This window comes from Leucoraja erinacea, chromosome 7 (assembly GCF_028641065.1).
Source record: "Leucoraja erinacea ecotype New England chromosome 7, Leri_hhj_1, whole genome shotgun sequence".
Classification (NCBI taxonomy): domain Eukaryota; kingdom Metazoa; phylum Chordata; class Chondrichthyes; order Rajiformes; family Rajidae; genus Leucoraja; species Leucoraja erinaceus.
In genome coordinates this window covers 49,044,985-49,065,964 of record NC_073383.1, presented here as the reverse complement: position 1 = coordinate 49,065,964, position 20,980 = coordinate 49,044,985, and the positions used below count along the sequence as shown (strand labels likewise).

The 20,980-nt window shown below is 44.1% G+C and overlaps 1 long non-coding RNA gene across 1 annotated transcript in view; it reads right to left on the bottom strand.

Annotated features, from left to right (window-relative positions):
- LOC129698981 (uncharacterized) overlaps positions 1-20,980 on the bottom strand; it is a 54,485-nt gene that overhangs the window by 14,930 nt on the left and 18,575 nt on the right. The window lies entirely within an intron of this gene.

The following is a 20,980-nucleotide window of genomic DNA, read 5'->3' as shown; positions in this document are numbered from 1 at the left end:
ATGTAGGCAGGAAGACAAACACTGAGTATGTAAGAAGGAACTGCAGATACTGGTTTACATCGAAGAAAGGCACAAAATGCTGGGGTGACTCAGCGGGACAGCATCTCTGGAGGTTCAGCCATAACCATTGTGAATGACCACCAGGGGCGATGACTGCCCTGCCGGAAGTCTGTTCGGCTTTTCACTCTTTTTGTTATTTTTTAGTTTGTTAAAAATTTGTTTTAATGTTCTTTGGTTTGTTTAATGTTCTTTGGTTTGTTTTATGTGGGGGGAGGGGATTGGGAGAAACTTTTTTTCAGGATCTTACCTTCCCGGAAATGTGATCAATTTTGGGATCACATTCTCTGGGCTCTGCGGCCTACCATCGATGCAACTGGAAGCCTCCTCGGACTGTCGTGAGCCCCACCGCGGGGCATGGGCTTAACATCGGAGCTGATCCCTTGCCTGGGATTACTCCCACCATGGCCACCGCGGAATCAACATCAAGGGCTCGCAGTCTCGGGTGAGGCCGAGTCGGGAGTTCCAACGTTGCGGAAGGTTCACCAGCCCCGACGCGAGATTCGATCATCCTGCATGGGGGAGCTGACATCCCCCCAATGCGGGAACTGATTGCCTCGACGCGGAGGGCCCGAACACCGCCAGCTATGGGAGTCAAGATCATCCCATCAACAGGGGCTCGAGACCCACGACCGAGGAAGAACTAAGGGAACGAATTGAACTTTATTTCGCCTTCCATCACAGTGAGGAATGTGTAGGAGTCACTGTGGTGGATGTTCATGTTAAAATGTGTTTTTGAAGTGATCTGTTACTTTTAATTGTATGACTGACCTGGCCAATGAAATTCCTCATATGTTGCAAAACATACTTGGCGAATAAAGTGTGATTCTGAATGGCTAAGCAGATCTTGGGGACTGAATGACCTCCTACTGTTCTGAAACTTCTGTTCCTAAATGACAATGATGGTTGGAAACCAGATGGTGACAGATTACTGTTGGCTGAACATTGCAAAGGGAGTTATGTTGGCAGAGGCTGACAATGTTTTTTGACCTGAAATGTTAACTGTTTCTCTTTCCACAGATGCTGCCTGACCTGCTGAGTGTTTCCATCATTTTATGTTTTTACTTCCAACATCTGCAGTCCTTTTTTAAAATTCCCTTTTCTTCTGGAAATCATCTTTTCACTTTATCAAATGGTTGTTGCTCATTAATTCCTAGGTTGCAAAGAATATCAAACTAAATTATGAGATTAATGACCCATAGACATAATACAGCACAGGGATACGTCAATTGGCCCACGCCGTCTGTGCCCAATATTGTGCCAAGGTAAACAAATCCTCCTTGCCTGCACATGATTCATATTTCTCCATTCCCTGCATATCCTATGAGCCTATCTCAAAGCCTCTTAAATGCATATTATCGTACCCGGCAGTGCATTCAGGAATCCACCACTGAGTAAAAAACCTGGTCTGTATACATCCTTTAAAATTTGCCCCTCTGACCTTACAGCGATGCGTTCTAGTCTTTGACATTTCCTTCCCGAGGAAAAGGGTTCTGACTGTCTACCCTATCTATGCTTCTTATAAATGCACATATTTCTATCAGGTCTCCCCTCAACCTCCAACAATCCATGTTTGCTATTTTATTGCTATTACCTCTAATAGGACAGCAAAATAGTCTACAAAGTCACATTTATAGGAGAGCTCCCCCCCCCCCTCCCCTCCCCCCCCCTCCCCTCCCCCCCCCCCCCACTCACCATCAACAACACCACAGTCACATCTGTAGAGTCTTTTATTTTCCTTGGAACCATCATCTCCATGGATCTTAAATGGGGGCCACCATTGACTCCACAGTCAAAAAGGCCCAACAGAGGATGTACTTCCTGCGGTAGAAGAGGAAACATGATCTGCCACAGGCAATGATGGTCCAATTCCATACTGCCTTCGTGGAGTCTGTTCTCACCTCATCATGGTCTGGTTTGGCTCAGCCACCAAGCACGATATCCGGAGGCAGCAGTGAATCGTTCAATCAGCTGAGAAGGTTATTGGCTGCAACTTTCCCCCCCATTGATGAACTGTACACTGCAAGGGGCAGGAAGCAAGCGGGTAAGATCATCTCTGACCCCTTTCACCCTGGCCACAAACTCTTTGAAGCACTTCCCTCTGGAAGGTGACTCCGGATTATCAAAGCTGCCACAGCCAGACATAAAAACAGCCTTTTTCCACCAGCTGCAAGTCTACTCAATAACCAAAAGTTTGTAGCCTCCTTTTGCTCTGGTATTTTACTTCATTCACACGTTTAAAACTATAATGTTTTATTGTTAATGTTTTAATGTTTTAATGTTTTATTCTTAATTGTTTACTGTATGTCCTGCTGTTACTTACGAGCGAAGCACCAAAGCAAATTCCTTGTATGTGTACATACTTGGCCAATAAACTTATTAATTCATTCATTCTTTCCCAACAACTTAACCATCACAGAACCATCAGATTACTGTTGGCTGATCATTGCAAAGGGAGTTATAGTATGTTGGCAGAGGCTGACAGCACAACTATCCATGGCCGTATCCGAAGGGGGGGGGGGGGGGGGGTGCGTTGGGTGGGACCGCACCCCCTACCCCCCCCCCCCCCCCCGAGTAAGAAAAAATCAACAACAAAAACGGGGGAAAAAAATCTGCGTTTCCACTTTGAAAACGGCCAGTTCTCTGTTCTCCCGTCGCCGGGTGGGAGTGGCTGAATCTGAACCCAGTGGCTGTAACCCCAACACCAGACGCCGCTGTGGTGGGGCCCACTCCCCTCGCCTCCCCCCGCCGCCGGGGCCCAAGCCATCTCCTGCCCACACCATCCCCACAGATCCCCGCTGGGCCCACGCCACCCCCGCTGGGCCCGCGTCACCCCCGCTGGGCCCACACCACCCCCGCTGGTCCCACGCTGGGTCCACGCCACCCCCGCTGGGCCCACGTCACCCCCGCTGGGTCCCACGCCACCCCCCGCTGACCCCTGCTGGGCCCACACGACCCCCACTGGGGCCCACACCACCCCCGCTGGGCCCACGCCACCCCCGCTGGGCCCACGTCACCCCGGCTGGGCCCACGCCACCCCCGCTGACTCCCGCTGGGCCCACACCACTCCCGCTGGGCCCACGCCACCCCCGCTGGGCCCACGCCACCCCAACTGAGCCCACGCCACCCCCACTGGGAGGAGATTGATAGATTCTTGATTGATACGGGTGTCTGAGGTAATCGGGAGAAGGCAGGAGAATGGGTTTGAGAGGGAAAGATCACCCAACTTCTATACTCAATACTCTGACTGATGAAGGCCAAAGTGCCAAAATACTTTTTGACCGCCTGATATACCTGCGACACGACCTTCAAGGAACCATGTAACCATCAACCATTCCTCTGCCCACCTTGCTAATTGATCCAGTTCCTGCTGCAATCTTTCACAACCATCTTCACTATCTGCAAAACCACTCACTTCTGTATCTTTAGCCAACTTGCTAATCTTGCCATGCTCTATGACGTTTCACAGTGGGTCAGGCTGAGTATAGAAGTTGGGAGGTCATGTTGCAGTTGCATAAGAAGTTGGTGAGGCCGCATTCAGAGTATTGTATTCAGTTCTGGGCACCATGTTATAGGAAAGATGTCATCTAACTGGAAAGGGTACAGTGAAGATTTACGAGGATGTTGCCAGGACTAGAGGGCCAGAGCTATAGGGAGAGGTCGAGTAGGCTGGGACTCTATTTCATGGAGCACAGGAGGATGAGAGATGATCTAATAGAGGTGTATAAAATCATGATTTGGATAGATATGGTTGAGTCTTTTGCCCAGAGTAAGTGAATCGAGGAGCAGAGGACATAAGTTTAAGGTGAAGGGCAAAAGATTTAATAGGAATCTGAGGGGTATGTTTTTCACACAAAGGGTGGTAGGTGTATGGAACAAGCTGCCAGAGGAGGTAGTTGAGGCAGGGACTATCACTACATTTAAGAAACAGTTAGACAGGTACATGGATAGGACAGATTGGGAGGGATATGGATCAAACGTGGGCAGGTGGGACTAGTGCAGATGAGACATGCTGGGCCGAAGGGCCTGTTTCCACACTGTATCACTCTATGACACACGCCATAGATAATCTTTCCCTCTCAAACCCATTCTCCTGCCTTCTCCTCATTACCTCCGACACCCGTATCAATCAAGAATCTATCAATCTCCTCCTGAAAAATGTCCATTGACGACCTCCACAGCTGTCTGTGGCAATGAATTCCATAGTTCACCACCCTCTGACTTAAGAAATTCCTGCTCATCTCCTTCCTAAAGGAATGTCTTTTAATTCTGAGGCTGTGGCCACTGGTCCTAGACTCTCCCACTAGTGGAAACATCCTCTCCAAATCCACTCCATCCAGGTTTTTACCAGGCTGGGACAGACGGCAACAGCTTCACACCATGCCCCAAAGCTTGTGTCCTGTCCTGCATCACCCAAGGCAGCAGAGACGTTATAGGAGAGGGCAAGCACCGTAACAAAGTAGCTCACGATGGTTTGGGTAACATTCAGGAATGTCTATGCATGTCACATCATGAATATTACTGAAGAACGGTCTTGACCCGAAATATAATCTATACCTTTTCACCAGAGATGCTGCCTGACTCACTGAGTTACTCCAGCACTCTGTGACATGTCATCTATCCATGTTCTCCAGAGATGCTGTCTGACCCGCTGTGTTACTCCAGCACTTTGTGTCTATTTTCCCTTCACCCATCTGCCCAAGCCCACTCTCCCCCCTCCTTTCCTATGTTCCTTTCCACCCATAAACCTCTCTCTGCCTTTACACTTCACTCCTCTTTCAAATCTGCTCTACTTATCTACATGCATTTTTCTTCTTCACTTTTTAGTCATAGAATGATGCAGTTTGGAAACAGGCCTTTCAGCCCAACTTGCCCACACGGACCAACATGTCCCATCTAAACTAATCCCACTCACATGCGTTTGGCCCATATCCATCTAAATCTGTCCTATCCATGTACGTGTCCAAATGTCTCTTAAACATTAGGATAGTCCCAAGCCTTAACTACCTCTTCTGGCAGCTTGTTACATACACCCAGCACCCTTTGTGTGGAAAAAGCTACCTCTCAGATTCCTGTTAATTTCTAAAATATTGGTCATAAATTTGGTGCAAAAATGCTCCAAAATAAGACTCAGAATGCATCAGAAAGCATCTATAACCCTTGAGCTTTCTGGACCCCTGGACCCCTGGACCCTGGCATCGAGGGACTTCACGCTTCACGCTCGTGATGTGCGCAACGTGCACATTATTTCACATTAAGTTTTTTGTAATCCTGTCATGCCACCCCCCTTTTTGAAAAGCTTCGTACTTGTCAAAGAAAGCTGCTTTTTCTCCTGTCGGGCAAAGCTGCCTATGAATTGACATCCACAAGCCATTTGACAACAATCTGAGCAGCCCAATAAATGGGAGATGGTTTAAATTTGAAATGTCAGACATTGGAACCCTTCCCATTATGAATGGTATAAAGTGTCTATTGTATTCTCATGAGAATTTACTGACAGTGTCGTGAGTTTTTTCACCAGCCTTGGTGCAAGTGGCCTTGACTCAATTTCACATCACATTATCCAGCCCTGTGCCACAAATGGTCGATAAGACTAAATGTCAACTGATAAACAACAAGGCCATTGAGCAAATGAAATTCCTGTTGAGCTTCTAAAACTTGGCTGAGAAGAACTTCTGACAGTTTAATCTCCCTCACTGGCGAACAGGAAGATATGTTGTGGAACTTTAAAGATGTCATAATTGTAATTATCTTCATTGCAAGAGACAAATCTGATTGTGGTAAGTACAGAAAGGTCTCTCTGCTAGGAATAGCAATGCAAAGGTCCTTCTGAACCACGGCCTCTCAATGGTGTCCTGGGAGTGAAATCTGTGCATATAATGCAGATAAATGTCCATTAATTTCAGTTGTGGGCTGTAGCATCAACTAAGATACATGGATTTTCTTGACATTGCAAAAGCCTTTAAATCGGTCTACCAATTTAGACAATTTTTATTAAAATTTAGCTCTCCTTGAAAATTCATCCCTATTCCGAAAATAAACCCAATCCAACTGGATGAAAGGGTCAGGTAAGGTCACGTCATTCCTCAGAGGGTCTTCACATTCTTCCTGCTGGAATATTGCACAACATCTCCAAGAGGCTTCAATAAGTGAGATAGTTGGATGTTTTTCCCCATGTCAGAGGTGCCTAAAATGAGTGGCCTAGGTTTAAGCAAAGGACCAAGGGGTTTAATTCTTCTAAGTAATGCTTGCAATTTAAAATGCACCGTCTGAGCTGGTGGTGGAGGTTGACACTCACACACCATTAAATAATCCTCTGGCCAAGCACTTGAATCATCAAGGGAGAGTAGCATACAGACCAAAAGCTACGAAATGGGGTTAAAACGGTCAGTACTAGATGCTGGAATGGATATGATGGGTGGAAGGACTTATTTCTGAGCTGTATGACGCTATGGGCAGACAAGAGAATTTACCCTGCATTAAATAACTGTAAGATATAGGGTCTTGGAAGATCTTGATCCTGCTGCACAGAACTGCCCATGGATAAAAGTGTTCTAGTCACCATTCATGAGCTTTCATAACTGACCCACCATTCAGCCTTTGACTTTCTGAGGAAAAGTTTGTTTGAAGATCAAGCCTAGCATTCAGCTTATGGTCGACCAGGCAGCAGTGTTCTTGGAGATGGACACAAAAAGCTGGAGTGACTCAGCGGGTCGTCACCTATTCCTTTTCTCCAGAGTTGCAGTCTGACCCGCTGAGTTACTCCAGCTTATGGTGCCTATCGTTGGTTTAAACCAACATCTGCAGTTCCTTCCTGGAGATATGAACTGTCCATAATAGACGCATCATATCACTTAAAACAGGCCATCAACACAAAGTCACATCAAAAATTATTGCAGAAAGTAAAATCTGGTGGTATGGGAGGTAATGTATTAATCTGGATGGAAGACTGGATAACGAGAAACAGGCAAGCAGTCAGCATAAGTGGTTCTATTTTTGATCTGACACATTGTAAATGAGTGGTTCAGCAGTTTCTGTAGTTTATATAAATAACTTGGATGAAGGCACTAAAGGTACAGTTGCTGACTTTGCTGATAGAAACATACAAATAGGTGCAGGAGTAGGCTATTCAGCCCTTCGAGCCAGCACCGCCATTCAATATGATCATCGCTGATCATCCAAAATCAGTACCCCGTTCTTGTTTTCTCCCCATATCCCCAGATTCCATTCGCCCTAAGAGCTACATCTAACTCTATCTTAAATAAATCCAGCGAATTGTGATGACACAAAAATAGTTAGGAACCTGAGTTGTGAGGGAGACATAATTAGTTAAAACATTTTCCAACGTACTGTGCAATTGTTAAACGTATACTAGAAGAAGATAATTATTTACATTTATTCAAAGGGTGATACTTTAAGAGTTTTTATGATAAACCCTATTTTCAGACTGCAATTCCCAGCAAGATCTTTAAACAAGATTAATGTAAAACCAAAGAACTGCAGATACTGGTTTGCGAAAAAAAAATGCTGGAGTAACTCAGTAGGTACAGGCAGAATCTCTGGAGAACATAGCTAGGCTACATTTTTGGTCAGTATCCTTCTTCAGACTGATTGGGTTGGAGGCCAGCATATTGCAAGCAGTGGAGTGTAAGTATAAGTGTCAGCTTTATGTGCCTCTGGGAAAGGGGGGTGTACACTCTGTCGGCCTCTTGCTTGAGTGTCTCAGTGACATAAAGGCCTGGATGTCACTGAACTTTTTAAAATTTAATGATGACAAGACAGAGGTAATGATCTTTGGTGGCACCTCTGGGCCCCCCCCTGTTGATCTAGGCTCTTTGTCTGCATATCTCAAACCTAACATCACGAACCTGGGGATTAAAGTGGACCCTGAGCTTAGATTTGACTGTCAGGTAAGGGCTGTTGTTAAATCTGTTTTTTTCCATCTGAGGCAGCTGGCAAAAATAAAGCCGATTTTGTCAAGGAAGCACTTTGAGACGGTAATCCATGCCTTTGTTACCACCCGGCTGGATTACTGCAATGCACTGTATCTGGGGGTTAGTCGGTCCTCCATCGCCCGTCTCCAGATGGTACAGAATGCAGCTGTTCGTCTCTTGACAGGCACACAAAAGCATGATCATGTTTCTCACCTTTTGGCCTCTCTCCACTGGCTGCCTATTCAGTATAGGATTCGTTTTAAAATTATTTTATTTACTTTTAAATCCCTAAGTGGTCTTGCCCCGTCCTACCTATCTGAGCTTCTTCACCCTTATTCGCCCTCCCGCTCTCTCAGGTCAGATGATCAGCTGCTCCTGATTGAGCCAAAGACTAAGCGGAAGCTCAGAGGGGACCGTGCCTTTGCTGTGTCGGCTCCGAGATTGTGGAATGAATTGCCTCTGCACGTTAAACAGGCCCCTTCTCTAGCTGTTTTTAAATCACTCCTGAAGACATATCTATTCTCCATGGCCTTTGTAGACCAGTGAGGTGTCGAATTGTTTATTAACTTTATTTGCTTGGTTTTGCTGCGTTGTTTGTACTTGTGTTTTATGTTTTTTAATTTATTGTTTGGATTTTTGTATGTAATTTATGCGCCTCGTGTTAGTTGTATGTTCTGTTGTTCTGCCTGTTTTATGATGTCTTGCTTGTTTTCTTTTTTCTGTACAGCACTTTGGTCAGCTTTGGTTGTTTTTAAGGTGCTTAACAAATAAAGTTATTATTATTATTATTATTATAAAGCAAATCCTTCGCTTTTCGGCAAATCACTTTATGTTGCCCCAGTCAGCTAGCTGTTTATTTTTATTTGGAAAAATTAAGGCTCCAAAATGATAGAGCTACAGTGAAGCAGCACTATGCTAGGTAGCGTTATGTGAGGCACACCTGCATTGTAACATATTGGCTAGGGAATTCATTTAGACAAGTACATGGATAGAATGGGTTTAGAGGGATAAAGGCCAAAAGCAGGCAGGTGGGGAGTAGTGCAGATGAGACCTGTTGGTCGATGTGGGCAAGTTGGGCCGAAGGGCTTGTTTCCACACTATGGTTCCATGATTCTATGATTATGACTAATTCAAGGCAAAGGAGTGAGGTGATGCTTCAATTGTACGGGACATTGGTGAAGCATTGTCAGGAGCTCTGGTTCTAGTTTTGATGTCCTTATATAAGGAAATATGTTAACAGTCTGAAAACACATCAGAGAAGGTTTAATAGACTAGCCAAAGTGTCTTATGCAGAAAAGTGGACAAATTTGGTTTTAATCACGGACCTTAAACATGGCTGTTCCTCTCTCCACAGGTGCTACTTGACTTGCTGAGCGCTTCCAGTATAATCTGATTTTATACAAATAATTAACTCACTAGCTGCTGCATCAAAATTTTATGGAGCAATTCCAATTCTTTACCAAGCTCTAAGTGTGAAACCTATTATACATCAATTTACAATGGGCTGTGTTCCTCTGTGTCTCTTCCCCTGATGCTATTCCCTTTCCCCACACTTCCTATCATCTTCCCCTTCCCAAGCCACTGGTCCTCACTCCCCTTCTACATCCTCCTTGGCTTCCAGCTGCAATTTTGCTTTCTCTCTCCACACCGTACAGCACCTCACTCACCCTGCTGCATTGTTGCCAGTCTGTCTGCTGCATTGTTCTCTCCCTGCCTGCCACAATGCATATTTTCCCTCTGTGGCAATGATCCCTCTCCCCTCCGCTAACATTGTTATCCTTCCCACTGATGCACGACTCCCTCTCCCTTCCTTAATACTCCTTCTCTCCCTGCTCTCTCAGCTGCATTTTTTCCTTTCCCCCTGCCGATCTATCTACCTCCCCTTATTTATCCCTCTCTCGTGACTGCCCTGCACATTTATTAAGCATGTCACTCGAGGTATTAACCTCTTGGTAATATCTTTATCCCCAGCACAAGCTTTGCAATAAGACCAGAAATGTCAGTGCAACCTCTCCTTTATAAATTAATATGAGTACCCTGCTAAGATGCCCCTGCCACATAAACATTCTCATATTGTTTCCTTGTCGTCTGAGGTTTTCTGTGTTCAGTAATATATCCCAAGGCTTAGAACAGTGAATCTTATAAGGTTTCAAATTAGACGGGGATCTTCTGTCTGATTCCTCGGAGCTATTCTTGTCTAAATGTAATACATCTCACAAAATCATTCTGCTTGTGTCAAAGGCAGCTTTCATTATTTTACCTTCAATTTCCTTTCAGTCTGATATTCCACTTCCTGTTAACAGGAGGAGACACCCTATCCCCATCTCCAACCCCTTACCCTGGTTCTGCAATCACTGTTCATCAACCTCCACTTGGGCTTTGAGAACCTTCCCACTCTCCTGTTTTAAGTATCTTCTCTCGTCCCATTCAATCACTGGCCCCCTCACACTAGTACTTGGCAGTGCATCACACACACTGTGAAAAAGAAACAGGAAATAATATCGTAGGGTGAGAGGAATACCATTGTTTTCTCATTTCCTTGCCCCAGTTAAGGTGTTTTCACTTGATAAAGATGGGTACCTACTCTGGTGTGAATGCTTATCTGCTAGTGCTGATACCACAGTGCCATCCTGAGCACTGACTCCCATGGGCTCTGAAACTTGGCCTCACTTTATCCGAGGGTTATAGACAGCGACAGACCTGAAACATTGCTTTTCGGCCCACCAAGTGAACATGGTCTTTCAAACAAATGGTCTTTCCACTCATCCCACATTAAGCCCATTTTTGTTGACCGTGTGGGCAGCACCGAGGTAGTGTTGTGCTTCCACCACCAACATGGAGTTGTATCGACAGAGAAATGCCTCTGATGCTGCTGTGAGCAAGACTTTCATTGTACCTGCACATCATCTTACTTGTGCATATGACAATAAACTCGACTTGACTTAAATAAACTTGACTTAAATGTCCTGTGCATTCCTTTCATTTTTCCTACACTCTAAATGCTGTGCCACAGTGGGCGGTCATAATTATGGGAAGTCTCCAGTGCGATGCCCCCGCCCTGCCTGCTTCCTGCCAAAAGCACAAAACAAAGCAGCTCCAAACCTTATCTAATTTGTGTGTAATTAGCTACTGCTGCAAAATCACTGTAATCAAAGACATGCATCAGCTTCGCATCGTAACTGAGGACATGTGCAGGGAGTTTTATCATGACTTTGAACTCGCAAATATTCTGTGATTATTTGAGATTGAATTATTCCCTTCTCCCTATCTCTATCAATTATTGTGAGGAATCACTCCCTGCTATTTGCTCAGGGTCATTTAAATTCTGCACATCATCTTGTATATACTGAAGCAGAGTGCACATGTGAACATCAGGAGCCTTCATATCAGGATACATCAAGCAAGCATTTGCACTCTGGATATCAAGACAATAAGAAATCACATTGTCCACACTATTATGCAGGATGCAATTCCAAATCATCATTCTGGAACATGAAGTGAAGTTAGTCAGAGCTGCTGCAACACAGCTCCAGAGACCGGGCTTTGATGCTCCTCTGGTATTGTCTGTGTGCAGTTTATATGTTCTCCCAGTAAACGTATGGGTTTCATCCCACATTCTAAAAATATATTGGTATTGGTATTGGATTATTATTGCCATGTGTACCAAGATACAGTGAAATCCATACTATAAATAAATAAGTCAGGTAGTACAAATGAGAAAATTAAGTGTAGAGTATAGTGTTTCCGCTACAGGGGAAGTGCAGTTTTTAAAAAGTTCATGGGTTGCAACAAGGTAGGTTGGAAGATTGGGAATTCATCCTTAGCTCACAAGAGGTCTGTTCAAGTCTAATAACAGCAGGGAAGAAGCTGATCTTGAATCTGGTGGTATGTACGTCAAGCTTTTGTATCTTTTGGTCAAAGAGAGAGAGAGAGAAGTGAGAATGACCAGGGTGTAAGTAGTCCTTGATTTTGTTGGCTTCTTTCCCAAGGTAGCATGAAGTGTAGGTGAAGTGGGTGGGAGAGAGGCTAGGTTGTATCATGAATGGGCTGCGTTTAAAACTATGCAATTTCTTGCAGTCTTGGGCTGTGATGCATCCCGAAAGTATTCTTTCCATGATGCATCTGTAAAAATTGGTACAAGTCAATGATATGGGTTGGTTAGATAAATGGCCGTGGCAAAGTATGTCCACATCTAAGTGAGTGGTGAAAGAATCCACAGGGAGTTGATGAGATATGATAGAGAATCAGTAGAAGGGGCACTGGAATATAACGAGAGGGGGGTTGGGACTGATGCAATTGCTCAGCTAGGAGCCGGCACGGGCGTGATCAGATGAATCATCTCCTTAGGTCCTGATTCCTGGACATCTTTTGTCATTTGTAACAGGTATGAGTGATACAGATGATGGCACATAACGGTAATTTTCTTGGACCACACCAGGATTGTAAGAAAACAACTACAAATCTGAAATCCATTCACCTCTCGGATTTACAGTTGATGACTGAGGGCTATTCTACAGGTCTGGCAATAATGTTAAAACTACTCCATTTCACATCTCGAGATCAAAGTAATTAATTAGATAAACCACGTCATGTTTGCTGTGTATTGAAGTACAAACATGAATCAATATTACAAAATAAATTCATAGCTCCCCTGCACCTCCTGAATTCACCTTCAGTGAATTCAATATCATTTTGTAACTCAGTGAGTTCTGCATCACAGAAAGCTAGGGGGAGCTTAGCACATCCAAGGGTGAGCTCAGGGCTCTCATTGTTCCATTTAGTGACATATGACAATAAAACATTCTTGACACTTGGACAGGTTACAAATAAAGTCAAAGAGTCAGTGGCTTCATTGAGCACTGTGTGTGTCCACCAGGTCTAACAGACAGAAGCCCTGTCATTGACAGGCTGCAAGTGTCCTTGGTTCCCAATGGAATTCCCAATGTCGAGGAAACTGCCCCCTTTCTATAACCCCCATGCTATGGTGGTAACCCTCGTGAGTCACTCCCTCCATCTATTTAATCAGTATTGCCCCTCTGTGTTATCCAACTGATAGAGTCCTAGTCATAGATTGACACTATGACTCTATGGACATGGACCTGCCTGCGCTTGGTCCATATCCCGCCAAACCTGTCCTATCCATGTACCTGTCTAACTGTTTCTTAAACGTTGGGATAGTCCCAGCCTCAACTACCTCCTCTGGAAGCTTGTTCCATACACCCATCACCCCTTGTGTGAAAAAGTTACCCCTCCGATTCCTATTAAATATTTTCCCCTTCACCTTGAACCTAATTCCTCTGGTCCTCAATTCCCCTACTCTGGACATGAGACTCTGTGCATCCATCCGATCTATTCCTCTCATGATTTTGGACACCTCTATAAGATTATCCCTCATCCTCCTTTGCTCCAAGGAAGAGACACCCAGACTACTCAACCTGTCCCTATAGCTCACACCCTCTAATCCTGGCAACGTCCTCGTACATCTTCTCTGACCCTTTCAAACTTGACAATATCTTTCCTATAACATGGTGCCCAGAACTGAACACAATATTCTAAATGTGGTATCACCAATGTCTTATACAACTGCAACATGATCCCCCAACTTCTATACTATACTCTGACTGATGAAGGCCAATGTCCCAAAAGCCTTTTTGACCACCCTATTTACCTGTGACTCGACCTTCAAGGAACCATGCCATCTGTACTCCTGGATCTCTCTGCTCTACAACACTCCCCAAAGGCCTATCATTCAATTTGATAATTTATTTTACAGATAGGGTATATTACTTTACTTGTCACATGTACCGAAGTATAGTGAAATTCATTTTTGAATACAGTTCAGTACAAATATCACTATACATAAGCACTTAGATACATATTAGATAAGCATATCGGATACAGTTCAAATGTATAGCAGTAGTACACGAATACAGTATACAATGTCACTAGTTTGGCGCCATTTTCAAATCCCAGTTGTTGTAAGTGTAGGGATCTTGATCTAACCATGAAGCTCCTGGTGGCGTTGCAGGGTCAGCCTGTCAAAGGGTAGCCGTGGTGTTCTCTGCCAGTGTAGACCACGTCCGGTCCACATGCACGGCCTCTGGGAGCGGCGCCCAGACCAACCGAGCCCCAGGCTGTGGAGGCCCTCCAACCTTCAAGGCCGTGCATGCCCTCTGCAAACCGACCCTCCAGGTGGGTTCCCGTGGGTCCTCGATCTGACGTGGGCGAGCCGGGCTTTCCGGATGGGTTCCAGTCCGCCTGTCGTCTGTTCGTGGTGGGCAAGTCCCCGGTCCACAGCGGGCAAGCAGTGCCTTCCCGGCAAGGTCCAGTCTCCAACACGGATCACGATTCCACCATTCGTGGCGGGCGTCGGGCCTACCGGTCTCCGGCCTAATTTCTGGCGGGTCCCCCGGGATACTCCCTTGTTATAAAGAACCAGATTGTATCCTCTATTGTCGAGTGTCCACTGTAACAGAGTGTTACTGCATGAAACAACAAGTGGTTTTCAAATACAAAGTTATTTTTAACAGCTTTTTCTTTTGGCAAGTGAAAAATACTAAAAGCTGTTTGTTACATGTAGAGTGTCAGTACACAAGTGTCGATTGAAGCAATGGCTTGTCAATTTCAATGATCTCTGCAGTGTAACCAGCAATATTCAATTGTCCTTTATTGTGACATGTACGAAGCACACACCATGAAACGTCTTTGATGCTTGTAGTTGTTGCCTGCCAGACATTTGGATCGCTTTCTCAGTGATTCATGTCTGTGCACAACCTTGAGTCTTGATAACATTTCCAGCTGCAGTATCCCCCCAGCCCCCATCCCACCACTACGTGCACCAGGCCAGCACCCACCCATTCCCCTACATCTGGTTCCATCTCGATACTGTTAAGTCAATGAGGAGAGTTGAAGGGAGGGTATTTCCACATCAGAGACAGGAAAACATGATCAGGCATTCCTGAGTTAAATGAAGGAAACAGGATTTCCTGATCCTTGGAGCAAAGATTCCAACTGCACAGATGAAAGACATTTATAATTTTACTGATTCTTTGGAATGAACACTGAGTTTTTACAGTTTTGCATTTTGAAACTGTGTGATTAAGAACTCATCAAAAGAGCTATCGCGAGCTGAGTGGATGGGGAGGCAGAAATAAATATTTAGCTCCAGGTTCCAGTATCTGCAGTCTCTTGTGCCTCCAAGAGATATCAGATAGTATGTTCAGAACTTATTCAAAGTGGTTCTGGTTAGGATTTTAGAAGGCATGAAGAAAGGTGGAGTTTTTATGGAATTTCAGGACGTTTGGCAATAACTGGCTGTCACACAACTTCAAACAAAATTGTTAGGTGAGACCAAGCACAGACTGGGCGATCGTTTAGCTGAACACTTATGCTCAGTCCACCTTGGCCTACACGATCTCCCGGTTGCATTTTAACTCCCCTTCCTATTCCCATACAGACCTTTCTGTCCTGGTCCTCCTCCACTGTCAGTGAGATTCAGATTCAATTTAATTGTCATTGTCAGTGTACAGTACAGAGACAACGAAATGCATTTAGCATCTCCCTTGAAGAGCGACATAGCTAACGATTTGAATAAATAATAATAAGTGTCCGGGGGGGGGTGATTGGCAGTCACCGAGGCACAGTGAGGCCACACAGATATTGGAGGATCAGTTTGGGCAGCTTACAAACCAGCAGTACGAACATTGATTTCTCTAATTTCAAGTAACCCCTGTTTTTAAGGGAATTTCAGGATGTTTGGCAATAACTGGAAGCCGGTTTACTTCTCAGTAGATTTAGAAAGTTCAAATAAACAATCTGTTTCTCTTTCCATGATGCCTGGCTTGCCGAGTTTTTCCACACATCTGCTCTCTGCAGGCTTGAAGAAAATAAATATGCATCCAGATCCTCAGCTCTTTTGCATGTTAAGTTATAACTCTGGACTCTTCACCAAAAATGTCCCTCACTTGCAGATCGTCCTCTTCCCACATCTCTTCTACTCTACATTGATATGACTGTATCTCGTACAGTAACTGGGTTGCCCTCAATAGTCTGGTGATTAGTGATCCCACGTTCACACTGTGAATCCAGAATACTCTTAATCCATCCATGATAAGAGGACTGGAAACCATTCCTTCTCAAACATTTCTGCCTGATACTAACATCACACTGAGAATCTTCACATACCCTGGTACTGTATATTTTGATGGCACCAAAGTAGAGATGGTCAAAAGCTTCCTGTTCCAAGGAATAAATCTCACTGCCAATTTGTCCTGGATCAACCACATCAAAACTATTGTCAAGAGAGTACACCAATGCCTCTACTTCCTCAGAAGGTTTTGGACGTTCGGCATGTTCCCAACATCCCTCTCCAACGTCTACAGATACACTGTAGAAAGCATTTTATTGGGATGCATCACAGCCTGATTTGGGAACAATTCCACACAAGGTAACAAGAAATTGCAGAGAGTTGATGGACGTAGCCCAGCCCATTACAAAATCCACTCTCCCTTCCATTGTCTCCATCTATATCATACTGCCTTGGCAAGGCCACAAGCATAATCAAGGACCAGTCTCATCCCAATCACTTATCGTTTCCCCTTTCCCCTCAGTCAAGAGGTACAGAGGTTTGAAAATGCATATCTCCAGATTCAGGAACAGTTTCTTCCCAGCTGTCAGCAGACAACTGAACTCTTATCAGCTCGAGTGCAGTCCTGATCTCCCATCTACCTCATTGGAGTCCTTTGAACTATCTTTTATCAGACTTTATCTTGCATTATATGTTGTACCCTTTACCCTTTATCTGTGCAATGTGGACAGCTTGATTGTAATAATATATAATATTTGACTGATTACCCCAAAAACAGTTATTTAATCTGTTCCAATTGATGTTTAATTTCACATGCTGCAGAAATAGCTTGTTTAGACTGGTTGTACTTGAGAAGAGTAAGTATTTTTCCTGCATCTAGCCTGTCCAATCCTTTAAGAATTTTATATGTTTCTATAAGATCCCCTCTCATCCTAAATTCCAGTGAATACTAGCCCAATCAACCCATTATTTCATCATACTGTATGTCAGTCCCACCATCCTGGGAATTAACCTGGTGAACATAGGCTGCACTCCCGCAATAGCAATAATGTCCTACCTCAAATTAGGAGACCAAAATTGCACACAATACTCCAGGTGTGGTCTCACCAGGGCCCTGTACAACTACAGTAGGACCTCCTTGCTCCTAAACTCAAATCCTCTCGCAATGAAGGCCAACATGCCATTAGTTTTTGTCACTGCAAATCTTCACTTTTATCCTTGCAAATACTTAATGAGCACATTGAGGAAGGCAAAAAAGTTACAAAGGTCTTTTTGGTTTGAGATAGAATACTGAAATAAGAAATTCTCATTGCACTTCTAAAGGTCTAGTGGGATGGAAACAGGTATTCCCTGTGCAGTTTTGCTCTCCATACTTAAGGGGAAATATAGTTACCTTAAGCATAGTGCAATTGGAATTGATTCCGAAATGAGAATGCAAGGGAATAGCCCATGTGGCCCTTTCTAAGCCTGCTCTATCAAGCAACATGGCAATGCTGATCTTCCTCATCAACAGCCCACATCAGCACAGGAGCACCTCAAGGCTGCAACTGATTGTTAACCTTGAAAGAGGAACATTGAGGATCCACAAACCTTTCTTCATTGATGGGACGGTGCTGGAGAGAGTCAAAAACATCAAATTCCTGGGTCTCTGAAATTCTGTCTGGACCCAGCCCATTGATGAAATCATAAGGAAAGCCCATCAATGCCTTTACTTCCTACCATCAGGCTAGTAAACACTACAACCAGCAAATAAGCTCCAAATTGCATAATTTGGGGGCATTGTTTATGTTTATGCATTATTATATATATATTTTAAATATATATACTGAATAGAGTACAATGTTTATATATCTGTTATGCTGCTGCAAGTCAGAATTTCATTCTTCTATTTCAGGACATATGACAATGAAACACCCTGAGTCTTGACTTGGCCTGACAGAAATGTCTAAAACTATGATGTTTTTTACACAGAGAGTGATGGATGCCTGGAACATGCTGCCAGGGATAGTAGCGGAGGCCAGTCAGATAATGGCATTTCAGAGGCTTTTTTGGTAGGCTCATGGATAGACATAGAATGAAGAGATAGTTATCATGTGCAGACAGAGGAGATTAGTTTAACGTGGCATCATGTTTCGCACGACCTGTCCTGTGCTGTTCAGTTATATGTTCTATGTTCTAAGCTTCTGAGAAGGTTTTACAGAGTGCATGCTAGGATGCTGTGTGAAGCTGGGCAGTGTAAAATGTGGAAGCAGAGTCGAAGATATAGGATTAACTGTTCAGGTGTAAGAAGAGCAAAGACATGGTCATACATCTTTGGAATTCTCTAACCCATTGACTAAGGGTGCTCCGATATTGAGTGTGTGCAAGGTAGAAGTAAAGGATTCAAGAGATATAGAGAAGGGGAGAGAAAACTACAGCTGGAAGAGGAGCCATTATTTCATTGAGTGGTTGCACAGGCTTCAGGAGCTCTTTTATAGAAACATAGAAACATAGAAAATAGGTGCAGGAGTAGGACATTCGGCCCTTCGAGCCTGCACCGCCATTCAATATGATCATGGCTGAACATCCAACTCAGTATTCTGTACCTGCCTTCTCTCCATACCCCCTGATCCCTTGAGCCACAAGGGCCACATCTAACTCCCTCTTAAATATAGTCAATGAACTGGCCTCAACTACCTTCTGTGGCAAAGAATTCCACAGCTTCACCACTATCTGTGTAAAAAATGATTTTCTCATCTCGGTCCTAAAAGACTTCCCCCTTATCCTTAAACTGTGACCCCTTGTTCTGGACTTCCCCAACATCGGGAATAATCTTCCTGCATCTAGCCTGTCCAACCCCTTAAGAATTTTGTAAGTTTCTGTAAGATCCCCCCTCAATCTTCTAAATTCTAGCGAGTACAAGCTGAGTCTATCCAGTCTTTCTTCATATGAAGGTCCTGCCATCCCAGGAATCAGTCTGGTGAGCCTTCTCTGTACTCCCTCTGTAGCTTCCTTTCCTTCATCACACAATTAAACACACAAAAGCATTTCCAGACACAAGGACACGCATACAAATTCACACAGTTATAAACATATCCCCACACACTTAGAAAACACTATAATACAGAATCAACAAAAACAACCCCATTTGAAGAGGCACCGTGAAATTTTCATCACATCAGAAAATGGATCTCTACGCTGCACAATCAGCAACACAATGATGAGAAGTTGGAGGAGAGCCCGTTTGTCTACACAGGAAAGGAACAACAAAGTGAATTCATTTGAAAGGACTGCATAGAGATATGCTCTTGTTTTTAAAAATGTTGTCACCACTCTCAACTTGTAGTGAGCCAAATTCATTGGAGGCTAAATTTAATTGTGAAAAGAGGACAACAGTTTCAATATTATTAACCCACATAGGGCTTGCTTGGGTGCAACAGAACTCGTGTTCAGAGAAACTTTCTCAATCAATATGTAGAGAAGGGGCAAAAGTCGACCTCCTCTTGGGGATATAAAGCAGGGCCAGTGACCGAAGTGTCAGTGGGGAATGCATTGGGACCAGTAAACATAATTTTATTAGTTTTCAAATAGTTATGGAAAAGGGTAGGAATGGTGTTGAGTTTCTGCTGTAGGAATAACTTAAGTCCAAAAACTTTATTAACGTTACAGTGATTAAGATCCTAATACTTTATTAACGTTACAGCATAGGTAACTTCATCTTGGCACATAACTCCAAAAGTGGGGGAGAAAGGGCGGAGAATCTTTTTGTTAAACTAGTGGGCGTGGCTATAAAGTATGACTCATAACATGAGTGACACTGATCTAGAACTGGATCAATAGTTGTGGTCCTAAATTAGGACAAGGCCAAAGGGCATAGGTGAAGAGTCTAGAGTGTTTAATTGGCATATGTACCGAAATGAACAAATAAATTCTTACTTGCAGAAGAACAACAGCTTTGTAAACAGCTGTAAGGTGAGGTGTAAGAGGTTTACAGGGGATCTGAGGAAAAAGTTTTTAAACGTTTTAGAGGGGATCTGAGGAAAAACGGCATCCTGGTGTGGTATGGCAACAGTTCTGCGCCTGACAAAGAAGGCTTTGCAGAGAGTCATCAGTACAGCCCAGAAGATCACCAACACACATATGGCTGCCCTGGAAGAGATCTATAGCTCTCATTGCCTGCGGAAGGCATCACGCATCCTAAAGGACTTATCTCAACCCCCACATCACTTGTTTGCCCTTCTGACCTCAGGAAAGCATTACAGGTCCATCAAATCACACACCACAAGATTAACAAACAGTTTCAACCCCAAGGCCATCACCACTCTGAACTCTGCTCCGAACACACAGCCCCCATAGCCAATATTTTGTACTGCTATAGCACTATACTGTGAAATTTTGCACATTCTGACTTGACAATAAAGTGTATTATTATTATTAACCAGAGCGTGGTTGGAATCTGGAACGCATTGCCTGAGGGAGACAGCAACTCTAACAACACTTAAGTATCTGGATGAGCACTTGAATGTACAGGGCATCAAAGGCGTCATGCGAAGTGTTAGTAAATGGGATCAGTGTAGATAGATAGAATGGTTGGCATTGACGTAGTGGGCCATGGAGCCTGTTTGTGTGCTGTTTGACCATGGGACTGTATAACGTGTCAGTGCCATGTGATAGACTTCATGAGAGAATACAATGATGTTCAAGTCCTGCCTGCCAGATCAAATACTCTGATGATGGTGAAAGGAATAAATTTGACCACCTAGTTTATGCTGAAAATAGGGCTGGACCAGAAGTGGAAAGAAAATAAAACCACGGGAATGTTTCCTTCCTGCTTCTCAACCAATCCCACTGATCACCAATCCCGATGACCTCAGCTGCTCTCTGAAGAAGACAGACATATCATGACTGCAATGGCACTGCATGT